The sequence below is a fragment of the Chroicocephalus ridibundus genome, chromosome 7 (assembly GCF_963924245.1).
Source record: "Chroicocephalus ridibundus chromosome 7, bChrRid1.1, whole genome shotgun sequence".
Lineage (NCBI taxonomy): Eukaryota > Metazoa > Chordata > Aves > Charadriiformes > Laridae > Chroicocephalus > Chroicocephalus ridibundus.
The window spans coordinates 26,031,565-26,044,915 of NC_086290.1; the positions used below are offsets into that span (position 1 = coordinate 26,031,565).

At 44.5% G+C, this 13,351-nt stretch overlaps 1 long non-coding RNA gene across 2 annotated transcripts; it reads right to left on the reverse strand.

The window, feature by feature from the left end:
* Positions 1–6,459: 6,459 nt before the first annotated feature.
* LOC134518665 (uncharacterized) lies at positions 6,460–12,966 on the reverse strand. 2 transcript variants are annotated; one of them, XR_010072032.1, is made up of 5 exons: positions 12,533–12,966; positions 9,033–9,121; positions 7,566–8,454; positions 7,261–7,435; positions 6,460–6,855 (listed from the first exon to the last, which is right to left on the reverse strand). It is a non-coding gene; the product is annotated as an uncharacterized LOC134518665 (long non-coding RNA). The 2 variants fall into 2 exon arrangements; XR_010072031.1 differs by having other exon boundaries at positions 7,261–8,454.
* Between the last annotated feature and the right edge of the window lie 385 nt (positions 12,967–13,351).

A 13,351-nucleotide genomic window follows, 5' to 3' on the forward strand; every position in this document is an offset into this window, starting at 1 on the left:
CAGTGAAAGCTACAACACACAACCTTTAAAAATGAGTCAGTATATATACATAAGCAAATTTCAGGAGAAAAACAAAAATGCAAGATTCTGCGATCCACAAAACTACTGTAGTATCTAATAAAAAAGTCTTCTACAGCTGCTATAAAACCTGCACTTTATTTTGCCATATCAGAAGTTGTTGGTGAAAGGCCTGTCATCCTGGAACCAGAACTGTAACAGATGACTTTGGACTTCCTATAACCTAGGAAGCAGCTCATTTAAAGATTGATCTGTAAGAGGAAATAATTCCTGTTCGTATGCTGGGAAGGTGGGAATGATAGTAAAAAAACCAGCCCTTGCTAATTAGCAGGGTATTGCCAAACATCATTGATGGCATTTTGCTTTAAGAAGATTATGTTGTCTAGGACAGTTCTTCTGCAGTTGTATGTACTGTGAGAGCTCTGCGACCTCAGTGAGATGTTGTCAAAAGAGTAGTTCACCTGTATGGATCGGATTGCAGGGTTGATACATAACTGCAATGCTTTAGGACAGAAGGATTTGAAATATCAATAATGGGATTTTTTTTTACATGTTAAGGAGTTTTTCAGTGCAGTAAAACTCAGATGTAAATAGGCCTCACAACGCTAGTTGAGTAACAACTTTTTCTAGTCGAGTACCTAAAATTAGGGGGACGTCATGATGAAAATATTCAGATAAAAAAGAAGCAAAACATAATAGAATATTAAAAGACTATTATAAAAATAAGATAAATTACAATAAAGTTGCAAAAAAGGTAGGCTATTATGAAAAAGAGTTGTAAGGAAGAGACTCAATCAGAAATGTTAAATAGAAGCTGATTGGTAACAAAAATAAAGTGGTTTTATTTACTGTTTCCCAGTGAAGATTAAGAACACATGAAAAGCAAAAAAAACCAAAAAATCAAGGAAATGAGAAAAGACATTATTTGTAGCTTTTTGTTTATCCATGTACGAGCATCAAGCTGTTCACTAGAAAAATCCTGTGCGCATCGGGGAGATCATCGTGTGCGTACTGCCTGGAAGTTCTGTTAGGTGGTGGTCTTCCTGCTGAGTTAGCACTGTGCCCATATCCCCACAGAGATTGAGCGCCATGCCCAATTAGAGGAGCCATTGTTTCCTCTTTCTTGAGATTACCCACCAGATGTACTGTATCAGTATGCGATCTGAACAAACTAACCATGACCAGTTTATTATTAAAGGGCCTTGCTCCTTTAAGCCCTTGCCTCCTGCTTCTAGGCTGCTTGTGGTAAACTGCAGCTCCTGGGATGAATTCTCAATCCATTCGCTGAAAACGGTGTCTTGTAATGTGAGCTGTGCAGGTACAGAGAAAGCAGCGCTGGTCTGTGCATAATGATAATTCTTCCACCAGATACCAAAATGCAGCTGTTTCAGAACTGAGACGCGGCCTTTGTGGTGAGTAGCAGTAGAGTTCGGGAGAGGAAGTGATGCCTACCAGCTTCTGATGAAACTTCAGGGAAGGTTTTGAAAGATCAAATAAGATGCAAATTGGAAGGAACGCTAGAACTTAACATCTACCCTGTAGTTCAGTTGTAATCTCAGTGCTGTGTTTGGACACTGTAATTTATCTCTCATGGGTTTGTCTTGGAGGTCAGTCTCTGTGGGGATATGGGTTCAGTACAAGTTTGGAAGGAAGTGCACAACCCAACCGAACTTCCGTCCAGTACAGTGCCTGCTATGCCTGGAAGTGTCTGTATACTCCTTTCAGACTTCTGACTTATGACATATTATTTCTGCCTTTAGAAGTCCCTTCTGTTGGTGACCCTGCGTTGATTTAAAGTAACGTGTTATTTAAGGGTCGTTGGTATGTGGTCCAGTTCAGTTTTTACATCCATGTTACTCCATTCCTCTGTAAAGTGGTGGGTTTACCATGCTGAAGCCTAGAGTGCAACCGGACAAGATGCGCAGGGATGTGTTCTGCGGCAGTGTGGTCTGTAGCACTGGGAGAACTCAGACCTGGGTCGCTTTACTTTGAAAAGCTGAGTTTAAAACGGTGCTGAAGAATCAGTAGGAACGATTCCACAAGCTACCTTAAAACGCAGCCTTTACTGAAGGGACAACAAGCGTAATTAATTATCTGTAAATCTCATGCCTGAAAAAGTAACTAGGACACAAAAAACAATTCAGCGGAGGTATCCTTTTGAATTTGAGGTACCTTCTTTTACTGTAGTCATCCGTTTAAAATTTCAGTAGAATCTGGAGGGCCATATGTTTTGCTTTCTAAGTACCAAACATTTACTTGGTACTACAAAACCCAAGATAATTACAAGGTTCTGAATCAGACCTATTAAGCTTACTAGAATTCAGCTTCATTCTGAATTTCGGCCTTCTTTTCCAGTTTAAATCCTCGCAAATGGGAAAAAGAATCTAGCTGCTAGCCCTAGACATCACACTCCTAATTTCTGCATCATGTGTGGGGCCGTCTGCTTAAGAATATTGGGAGATGTTTACGTAGGGCCACAGGCAGGACTGACAGGAGGTTGGCCTGGGAGGTTTCTCGAGTCAGCACGTAGTAGTTGGAGATCGTTGCATGACTGGAGTTCATCCCTTTGGGTGTCAACAGAGAAATGAGTCCTTGCCAGGTGTAAAATCAGCAAGGAAGAAGCAGTGGTCAGAGAAAAGTGTGGGCTGGCATCGTGTCGTCATCCCCCCAAAAGCACCTCCCTGGTCTGAGATGAGTGGCTACAAGAGCACAAATTTTGCAAGGCGGGAGCAGGCTTGAGCAGTAGGTGTGGTTTGCCCAGAAGCAACTGAGCCAACCTAATAGCTCATTGACCTCGCCATAATTGAATCAACTTACACAACTGCCAGAAAACAAACCCTGCAAAAGCGCTGCTCACCACATCGCAAGCCGAGTCAAACTGGACACAGTGGGGTATGGGGCTCCACGGGTGGGAGCAGATGAGGGAAGGTAGGACTCCCTTCAGCCGCAGCAAGTAGATAAATTCAGGGTGTCAAGCTTGCTAGACTGCACCGGAGCTTGCTTTTGGCTATGTTTGTGTAAATCCTGTCAGTAGCCCAGGATTTCTGGCCTCTAGAGGAGCCGTAAACAGTACTCGAGAGCATCTGAAAGGCGTTTGTATAGTCTGCTGCACAAGTGTGATGGTATCCGAGTGTAACCATATAAAAGACAAATAATATTTATTAAAAATGACATTGGGTTTTAGAAGAGCAATTTTTCTGTTTTATAACGGGAAAGCAATTCTAAAAATACTAGCTTCTGCCAGAAACAGCTCCATTAAAGAGAAGTCAAAGAGAAATCTGTGGTACCTGGATCCAGCTGCTAGCAGGGGACGCATCTGGTACCGCTGACCTGCTTGCGTCCAGCGGGAGCTGTTTACGGAATAAAGAGTGGCCTGGTGAACTAATAGACAGCACAGCCTTCACAGCAGGGACACGCCAGCTCCAGATGCTTTCTGCACTTGACCGGAGATCCGAGACACGCAACCTGGCCACGGTAAGAGGAAGAACCTGTGACTAAACAGCCCAACAACCCAGTCTGTGCGCAAATCTAAAGGCTGTGACTCTTCACCAACACAGATGACAAATCTTCAAATAATGGGGCCAACAGAAAGTCTGTCCAGGCTCTACACATGCCAATGTGTGAGGACAGTCCTCTGGAACATTGTTTCTAGCCTAGTCATTGTATTTATGATTTTTTTTTTAAGCAATTAGGACAAAATAAGTCATGTTGCCTTTTAGTCAGAAGTTCTTCCTGGTTTGTTACAGCTGCAACTCTCCCTGAGTGATATATTTTTTGTATATTTTGCAAATTGTCGGATTCCATGGGGACATTTATTATTTGACTGGTAAACAGGCTCTGTCCTTAATTACATGTTAAGAGAAAACTAATTCTGCTGGTTTTTCTTTCTTGTGTTAAACTATGTGACTAAGACAGAAGAATTTTAATGTACTTGCACGAGAGGGTTTTTTCCCCCATTAATTGTACTGGCTTGTTTTCAGTTCTGTATACAAATAAATAAAGAGCATTTTAGTTATATCTTCTCTGTAAAATTCGGGTGGTTTTTACTCAAATGGCAGCTTATTCCATCTAAGGAGGAACTTATTTCATTAACAAAATTTGTTCCTTACAAAGAGGAAGCACTCATCTAATCTGTCTCCCATTTGGAGAGAGGTGGCAGGAAAAAGCAGAGGGGTATGTAGCTGAAAACTTGCCCTTTAGCAGGTAAATCACTGTAGACAACTCCTTCATTTCACCTTGCTTAAATCAGAAATACGTATCTCTCAAGCTTCCTGATATTTACTGCCTTTGGGCCCTGTCATTATCCGGTTTGTTTATGCTTAATTCCTACCCTTCAGGGTCATCACAACAGATACAATGTAATTCTAGAAACAATTGGAAAAAGAACATAGATCCTTTAGGTAAGGTTAGAAAAATTGTTCAGAGGAAGAAGTCCGTAACGATGACTTGCAGAATCCGTAAAATGGCATCTAAGGATTCCTCTCCGTAGTCCATCACAAAATTGGAATGGAAATAAATAGATAACGTAGATAAATTCTCTTGAAAGAAAAAAAAAAAGTGTGTTGTTATGTGTGTCTTGTCTAGCGTAATTCTGTCTCCCAATTTAGCATTTTACTTTTAATAGTACTTATAGAAAAGTAGGCCATTGTGGAAATGAAAGAGACTGGCAAATTATATACATGCACATATGTTTACTGAAAAATTGAAAACTTAATAGCAGGAGTTACATACTCTGAAAGGAAGTATTTTTAGAGGGATGAAGTGACATCTTTTTTAGGAATCTCGGTCTGAATTCCTGTTCCCAGAGCAAAAGTTAGCAGGACTCTGTGGCTCCCTCTAGGAGAAGGAAGTCTGGGGGTACAGTCCAAACCACATCCCTGCTGTGGGCAGGGTCTGGTGGGCAGCCCCAGTGCCGTCACCATGACGGCCACAGGGTTAAGGTGGTCTGAACAGCCAGGGATCAAGGGAGCGTCCATTTACAGAATCACAGAATGGCAGGGGTTGGAAGGGACTCTGGAGATCATCTAGTCCAACCCCCTGCCAGAGCAGGGTCACCCAGAGCAGGTTGCACAGGAACGCCTCCGGGCGGGTTTGGAATGTCTCCAGAGACGGAGACTCCACCACCTCTCTGGGCAGCCTGTGCCAGGGCTCTGCCACCCTGAAAGGAAAGAAGTTCCTTCTCGTGTTGAGATGGGACTTCCTACACTCAAGTTTATGCCCATTACCTCTTGTCCTGTCGCTGGCCGCCACTGAAGAGCCTGGCCCCATCCTTTGTATGTAAAGGAGATTCATAAACCCGGATAACAGCTCTAAGCTCTTACACGTCTTTAGATGCGGGAGGTGGTTTTTTTGTTTCTTAAAAAGACAAAACACCGCAACACAACAATCCTTGACAGGATCTTTGAAGGAGAAGCTGTGGGCAGTGACTTCCAGAAGAGGGCTGGGTGCCACGTGCGGCAGGAGAACCTTCCCTGGGAGGTGCCTGGTGCTGGAAGGACCTGACCTCGCAGCGGTTCTCAGCATTTTATTTTGGCTGGCAGTAGGGGATGGCACGCAGCCCATGCCAGCTCTAGACTGGCTGGCTTGAATGCCCCCAAAATGCCTGATCCGCACTCACCCCCTGTGAGGAACCCCAGTTGTTTGGAACAGAGTTCTGGCATGTCCACAGTGGCGCATAAAGCCTTTGTGGTTTCTCCTACAAGCATAATTTCATTAAAGTACACATAAGCATTAAGAGCAACAGAACAAATTACGTTTGTGCCTTTCTACTTATTAACTATGGAAGAGGAGGTGGAGAGTTCTAGGGTTGATTTCAGGTTTTTTGGTGTCTGCGCTGCAGAGAAGTCAAAATTTAACGTTTGGGCAAGACAACAGTAACAGATAGGTTCACCTTCCCTTCCTGCAATAGCACGGACAAGTGGAGTTCCATCACAAATACCAAGGAAGAGAAAGCCGAGTGAGATTGGAAATTCCAGTTCTGGTCACAGAAAACACTGGGTTTTTTGGGTGGGAAGAGATACTTATTAAAATTTACCTAAGAAATGCCTCAGTAAAAGAATCATCAATCTATTTCAGCTTAAGTCTGAAAAAGGCACGTTCAAGGCTTGAAAATGATGATAACACGCTGATGGTGCTGACATAAAACACCAGTGGACATTTCTTAACTGCTATTTAACCTCTGGCTTCTATAGACATCTTTAAAACATGCATATCTTCATCACGTCTGTGCAGCTCAGTGGCAACCACATAGTTCACGCCACTTCTCAGACCGTGCTGCAGATCAAGTCTTGGTCCTTTTGACCTGTTTTCATTTCAGAATTACTGCGCAGCCTTCCCAATCTAATGACACTTGCAAACGCCTGCGCTTCCTGCAGGTGTCCTTCCTATTTCTAAAAATTAATTAACGAAAGTTAATTATTTTTTAATGTATTGTTTCTCTCACTTGTGTCAATTAATATCCGAATTATTGAAGTGGATCGTTGCTATTAGTTTGTTTTCGCAAAGTTGGAAAACTCCAAAACTCCACTATCATCTTAATTACTTACAAACGAAGGGTAAAATGCCTTCCTTTCCATGGCAAAACTCCAAAAGATGTAATGGAGACAGGATCTCACGGCAAGCCTACATTCCCTACGCGTTCCTCCAGTCTCAGCAGGACCACTCAGGCGCTGGAGGCGAAGCGTGCGTGCTGTGCATAAGCATGAGGATGCAGTTCCAGGACAAGGATCCCACTAGTTTTGTTTTGGTTTTTTTTTTTTTTTACTTTACAATAATAGTGCCAGATTTTGAGCAACACACATTATGTTTAAACAGAGTGGTAACTGAATATTCTGTCTGCTGCATAGAAAAAAAAAAAAAAGTTCATTCTCATTTTCCTCTCCCAAAGAAAAAGCATTACAATACTTTTTCTCCTAGCCTGGATTCCTACAGAAATTAAAAGGGTTTTGAGATCGTTATCTCTTCGTATGTATAATAAATCTCGGTGTGTGTGCGCATGTGTGCACACATACGTGCACGTACATACTTGCACGTTGTGCAAGAGAAAGAGAGGGAACAAGAACAAACAGTAGCCAATTTTAACCACATCTGACAGAGCAATAAAAGGCTAAAAATGTTACATTCCTATACATTTCAGGAAAACAGGCTGCTAAGTAAAAAGAAGAGAGACCCACTGCAGCTTAAGCTAAACCCTTATTAAACACCACGAAAGCTGCAAAGTTGAATGATGTTATGAATACCCACCCCGGGAAAAGCTGCAGTTGGAGCTTCCAGCTATGTACACTTAGGAGAATCCACACAAGAGATCACCCAAGGCCCATCAGATCTCACCGCTCAAGGGACTACTGGTTTGTGATGGATTTCTATTCCATTGCCGTCCAGCTCTGAAGATGACACACTCAGTGTTTGCCCTTTCGCTCTGGGGAAAAAAAGATATTTTTTTTTTTATTTTTTTTTCCCATACAGATTTCCCAAACCTGATGAGCTGAAACCCGAGATGAAAGGAAGGACCAGAATGTGTTCTCAAAGACCCCGTGGGGAATTCTTACCAGAGTCTCAGTGATCCGCATGCAGCACACTAGACAAAGAGAAAGCAACAACTTCAGGTTCTCAAATCCTGGAGACTGGAGTAAAACTTCATGTCCTGGCAGTCAGGACGTTGGTCTTGTTTAAGTCAGCAAGAGCCAGTGCTGTTAGAAAGCCTTTCATCCCACTTTCTAACCTGTCACATCACTGGTGTCCAAGGGCCTAAGCATTCTCAGAAGTTTGGTGAGGGATACACATCTCAGGGTTACCGAGTTCCCTGATTTTTCTGTACTAGAGGTGCGGTGTCCATGCGGAAGACGCAGCTGGAGGGAGGAGTAAGTCAGACTTCTTCGGCACTCTTGGCTCTGCTGGTCTGCGGGAGAGACACACACCAGTGCCACGTGTCATTGGCATCTCGCTTGGATGCCAAAGGAAAACTGAAAGCGAGAGAGGGTCCAACCTGGCTGCTGCATGATGTACCCATAAACGCGCCGTCTTCCCAACCCTTACGCACTGTAGTGCTCGGCTCAGTCACATTTCCTTCCTGATCATAGCTGGGGCATGTTTGACAAGGTTTGTTTGCTTCGCCCCACGCATCCAGGGACAAACTCTGGTACTCCAACATTCGCAATCCCCTCTGGATGGCTGCCTGCCTTTTTATGTCCTAGTCACAGTAACTCATCTTTCATCTCTACCTCTTTTCTGCACTGTACTGTTCAGACCCTCCTTTGCTCGGCACGGTCACGTCTCTAAAAATATCGTCCAGGAACTTTTTATTCTTCTTCATGTTGTGTAGCGAGGAAACTTGGCTCTCAAGCTCAGCAATCTTGCTGGTAGGTGTTGAGGCAATCAATGCACATAGACCGCCTTGGATGCCTGCAGCCACATCTAGCAGTGCTCTGATTCACCGTCCTTCGTGCCCCACACAAAGGAAGGAGAGATAATGAAAGAATTCAGCAGCCAAATCCTGCTATTCCCCTCTTCTTCCCCAAAAGGTTAACTCCGAGAAAAACAGAAGTGCCCATTCTTGTCACAGGGTGACAAAGGGATGTGTGTGGCATGATTATTCTTCTTGCTGCTACACACGTGTGAGGTTAGCCTGAGATATTTTTAATGAACTTTTTCCTAATCTTTTGTTGCTAAGAGAATAATAATGACCTGGCACAGTCATAAGAATCTCCAAGGCTTGGAGCAATAAAATCAAGTTACGGTCTTCTAAACTAGCTGCATTTTGCAATTTTATGGGAAAGTAAATACCCATTCTCTTCAGTACGTTATACCTGTCAGTCCCTCTTTTTCCTACACCGATCTAAAATAAAATAGACAAGTAGCTTTCTTTGTGTGCTCTGTCATTCATTACTTAAGGAGACAGAGAGGAAGTTAGAATAGCGTGTTTTTCAAATAAGCAAATATTCAACAAATTGACTTTAATTGTAACAGTATGAGGGAACAGTATCATAAAAACCTTAGAAATTTGGCAGTGCTCTTACCTTTTTTTATGTGACACTCAAGTCATTGGGGCCATTTTATTTCCTGGATGAATGACAATTCCTGTAGTAGGACAATGCAACGTAAACATCTGCAATAAAACAGGTCGATTAAATCTGCAAGTTAATTCTAGGCCAAAGGGAGAAAGCTGCCTTATTCTTATTTACTGTTCCCTGAGGCGTTAAGACCCCGGGGCAGTATGACTCTGCATGGCCTAGGAGTTAAACTCTCACTTTATTTCAGAGTTTCTGGGACCCAGACCCTCACAGTTCTGTAATTCACGATAATGCTCCTAGTTGGAAGTGCTGCAGTCAGAAAATGTTTCCTTATTCCCATGATTTTCAGGCAACGAAGGAGAGGGGCTTCTAAGGCCACAAAAAAACACAACCCAAAACCAACCAAAACAAAACAAAAAACAATTTTAGGTGTTTCCAAATGATCTGTGAAACTTTGCCATCTGCTTCTGGGGAGAAGAAACTTATTTGTGAAAGTCAGCATAAAGAGCCCCGATTTGGCCTCTGTGAAAAAGTGTGAATTAGATATTGCTTTTGTCAAATAGAAATCAATGGGAATTAAAGTATGCTAATGATTTCCCACAGGGGTCAAGAGGCGGCCAGTCGCACATCAAAAACGAGTGGCCACCAACATGACAGTGAGCTAATGCTCCTTTCTCCCGTCTCCTCATCAGTTCGTCTACCGTTTGTTCCACGTTTGATACGCAGGTCACGGGTGTGATGATGACAACCAGAGAAGAGACTTCACGGAGAACACAACCTGATGTACCCTGAGTGAAAAGGCCTCAACCTGCCCAGTATCTCGTATTTAATTCAACTCCCCATTCTGGTTTGTACCGTTTGGGATGCATTAGCAGAGTCGGAGAACTCCCAACTAGTGACTACGCAAAGTATTTTCGTTGCTGCAGCTAATCTACAAAGACAAATATTTTCTTGTTTACACTGTGAGAAACAAAATATCCTTATCTCCTGATATAAAACATTTCCTCTTTGTTGGATACCAACACTGTTCCACTCAAAAACTGTTTGAAATCCTGGCTTGTTGCTTATCTAATTCAGCAATGCCTGTTATAGAAATCCAAGAACTCCCTTCGATAGTGCTCTGCCTCCCTGCCTGAGGACTCGGTCCATCAAGGATATTTCTCCTCATAAAATCTCAGTTGGTCCTGGAAGAGATTATCCCCATTTCACAGACATGAATGTGATGTGCAGGAGTACCGAGAGCCGTGCCAGGGGTCACGGCAGAACCAAGAACTAAACTCCCATTTTTTGGATCCAAATCCATCCTCCCTCTCACCACCTTTCCACCTCCAAGAAGAAAAAAAAAAACATCATCATTCCTTGTCCTCTGTTTTGAGTAAGTGCCTAATTATTTGGCTACTGCTCCATTCTGTTCTTCGGAAAAACGTTTTTCCTTCCTGTTGTAGATTTTCCACATACATATGCCTTCACAGTTTGCAGATTTCTGCCACGCAGCATCAGTTAGCGTCCTGGGAAGCAGGCGGCCAGCTACAGGGGCAGCGCCCACGCAGCACCAGCCCAGGTTCTGCTTGTACCGTGCGGCCGTAGTTACGCAGAAAGGAAACAACTCAAGGTGTTAATGGTGGGAGCGGCTCTGAATTCATGGATGACTCGGTGTCCTCTTGGGTTCTTCAGTGTCCGAGCGGGGAATCCTGCAGAGCCTGCCGCTGCCCGGCCCTGCGCTCCCTGGTTTGGACCCTTCGGCACGCGCTTGTGCGTAGGAAGCGTGTCATTACGGCCCCTGGGCGTTAACAGCCAACTTGAGTTTTTCAGCCTGCATGTTAATAGAAGCCATTCCCAACATTGTGTCAGTTACTGCTATTTGCCAAGATACTGGCTGGAGATTAGTTAGATTTGTTTTTTCCACTTCTTTTTTTTAAGGTTGTGCTGTACTTAAAAAAAAAAAAAAAAAAAAAGGCAAACATTTTTTTCCAAGTGCACCTGTGCAGTATTAGTAACTGTTTCGTTGTAGGACAGTGCTCCTCTCTCAATCATCTCTGTACGGTTTTCAAGCCTTGCCACCCGCCCATCTAAGTTGTTAATTCTCTCTGACATTTCCCTGTATCTTTCTTCCCGAGAAGAAAGGGGCCATTGAAGAATATCGTGCCGAGTCTCAAGCAGTTCCCGAATTGATCCCTGAAGGCTCAGGCTGGTGAGAGGGCAGCACGGCTCAGAGGCAGAGCCCGGCAGAATTTGTTGAGGAACCTTTGAGCCAGCAGCATGCCGCTTGAAAAGCCTTTCTCCTTCAGACACATTCATGCCTCGAATCATTACCAAATATAGAATGTATTCTTTAAAAGATACTACTTTCCCCGCATGAGGTAGCTAAAATTGTTGGAAAAAGCAAAGCTGAAAAAGAAAATACAATGATACCCCCTTGCCATACATGAGACGTGATTAAATCAAAATCCCCCCACAGCCTGACCTGGTGGCCATACGAACCTTCACTTTGCTCGCCCGGGTGGGTGTACGAGATGTAACCAGACTCCTCGGGGGCACGGGGGTACCCACGCACCCACGCGGCCGCCGGCGCTGCGATGGACTACAGTCAAGCAGCATGTTTGCATGGAGGAAGGGGCATTCAGCAGGATCATTGTTAATAACAGGAAGATATTAGAAGTAACCCAAACAAAGACGTAACATTCCCTTGTCCAGATGCACTGTGGGTCTCACAGTTGCTGGCATCGCATCTGGCCATCAGGGAAATGGTCTGTTGCGATATTTTGCCTCTGTCATGTAGAAAATAGTGTTACTGGCTCCCCTTCCACCAGGGCTCCAGAGCCAGGCACCCAGCGCCCCCTTGGCCCCTTGCCTTTCTGCCCTGTAGCCCTCTGGCTGCCCTTAGCTGGTGTGCCCTAGGCACACCCGCTGACCCAAGAAGCCCAGAAAGAGCCCGGAGTGGCACATTTAAGTGAAATCTTGATCTAAAAAAACCCAGTTTGTGTGGTTCATGTGACATATCCTTCCATCAGGAAAGCTAGTTCCCAGGAGAAGGTTAAGGATTAGTAGAAGAAGGATAAAGTCCTTCCTCCTGTTACTTTTTAACCCCCTTCTCACTGTGTAAGTTTCCTTTTTTCCATTCCAGAAAGCAGGCTCGCATTTTAGGGGCAGTTCTTGATCTAGTTTAGTTTATTTCACACAAAGAAGAAAAAAAAATGTTTCTGATTCAGTTCTTACACTGGATATTTGTTTTAGTCCCCAAAACTGTCAAAAAAGAAGGGATAACTCTCCCTCCCTTTGTTTCTTTTCCACTTTTACCCAGTCTCTGCTCTGCTTCCCCTGTGGCTGATCTCATCTCCGTGTTTTTCTCATGAATCTGGTGAGATTACTCACTCCATCCATCACCTGTGTGTTTGACGCACGTTTATTTTCTGTGGGCATTTGCCTCCGTGCTGAAGTCCTGAGTGAGCTCTGTCACACAGTACAAACCAGAGGCGTATCAAGTGCCCAAAGCCACAGTCACCTACCTTGTGTGCCCACCCTGCTTAGACTTCTCTCTCTTCAGGTGTGTCCTCGATGACCTTCCCTACTCTTGGGGTAGGAATATGGCTCCCCTTTCTTCTAGCTCTTCTTCCAGGCGTGCAGTCTCCTCTGGGAGAGGAGCCAGGGGCTTTGGGCTGATCCCAGCTCTGCTGGAGGGGGTCCCGAACCCTTCAGAGGTGTCAGTCCCAGCTGGGCTCCTTTGCTCAAGCACCAGCACTGCCCTGAGTCATGTTAAGGCACAACATTCACCAGGAGACGGCGTCCCTTGAGCAAATACCCTCTTGCTGCTGCAACACAAGGTGGGAAGAGCAAGATCACAAACACCACTGTGACAAGGTGTCCTGTATTTTGATGCACATTTGCTTCACAGAATCACAGAATGGCAGGGGTCGGAAGGGAACCTCTGGAGATCACCTAGTCCAACCCCCTGCCAGAGCAGGGTCACCCAGAGCAGGTTGCACAGGAACGCGTCCAGGTGGGTTTGGAATGTCTCCAGAGACGGAGACTCCATCACCTCTCTGGGCAGCCTATGCCAGGGCTCTGCCAGCCTCAAAGGAAAGAAGTTCCTCCTCATGTTTAGGTGGAACTTCCTTTGTTCAAGTTTGTGCCCATTACCCCTTGTCCAACAGGACGCCGACGGGCACCACTGAAAAGAGCTTGGCCCCAGAGGTCTCAGCTCATCTCAACAGCTCTCTGACTTGCAGATGTTTGCCTTGGTGTTTCTTTCCCTCATGTGTAAAGACTAACCACGTATAAGCCACCAGTCAGGCCAAAACTGAAGGCTGCACAAGCAAACGGACTGT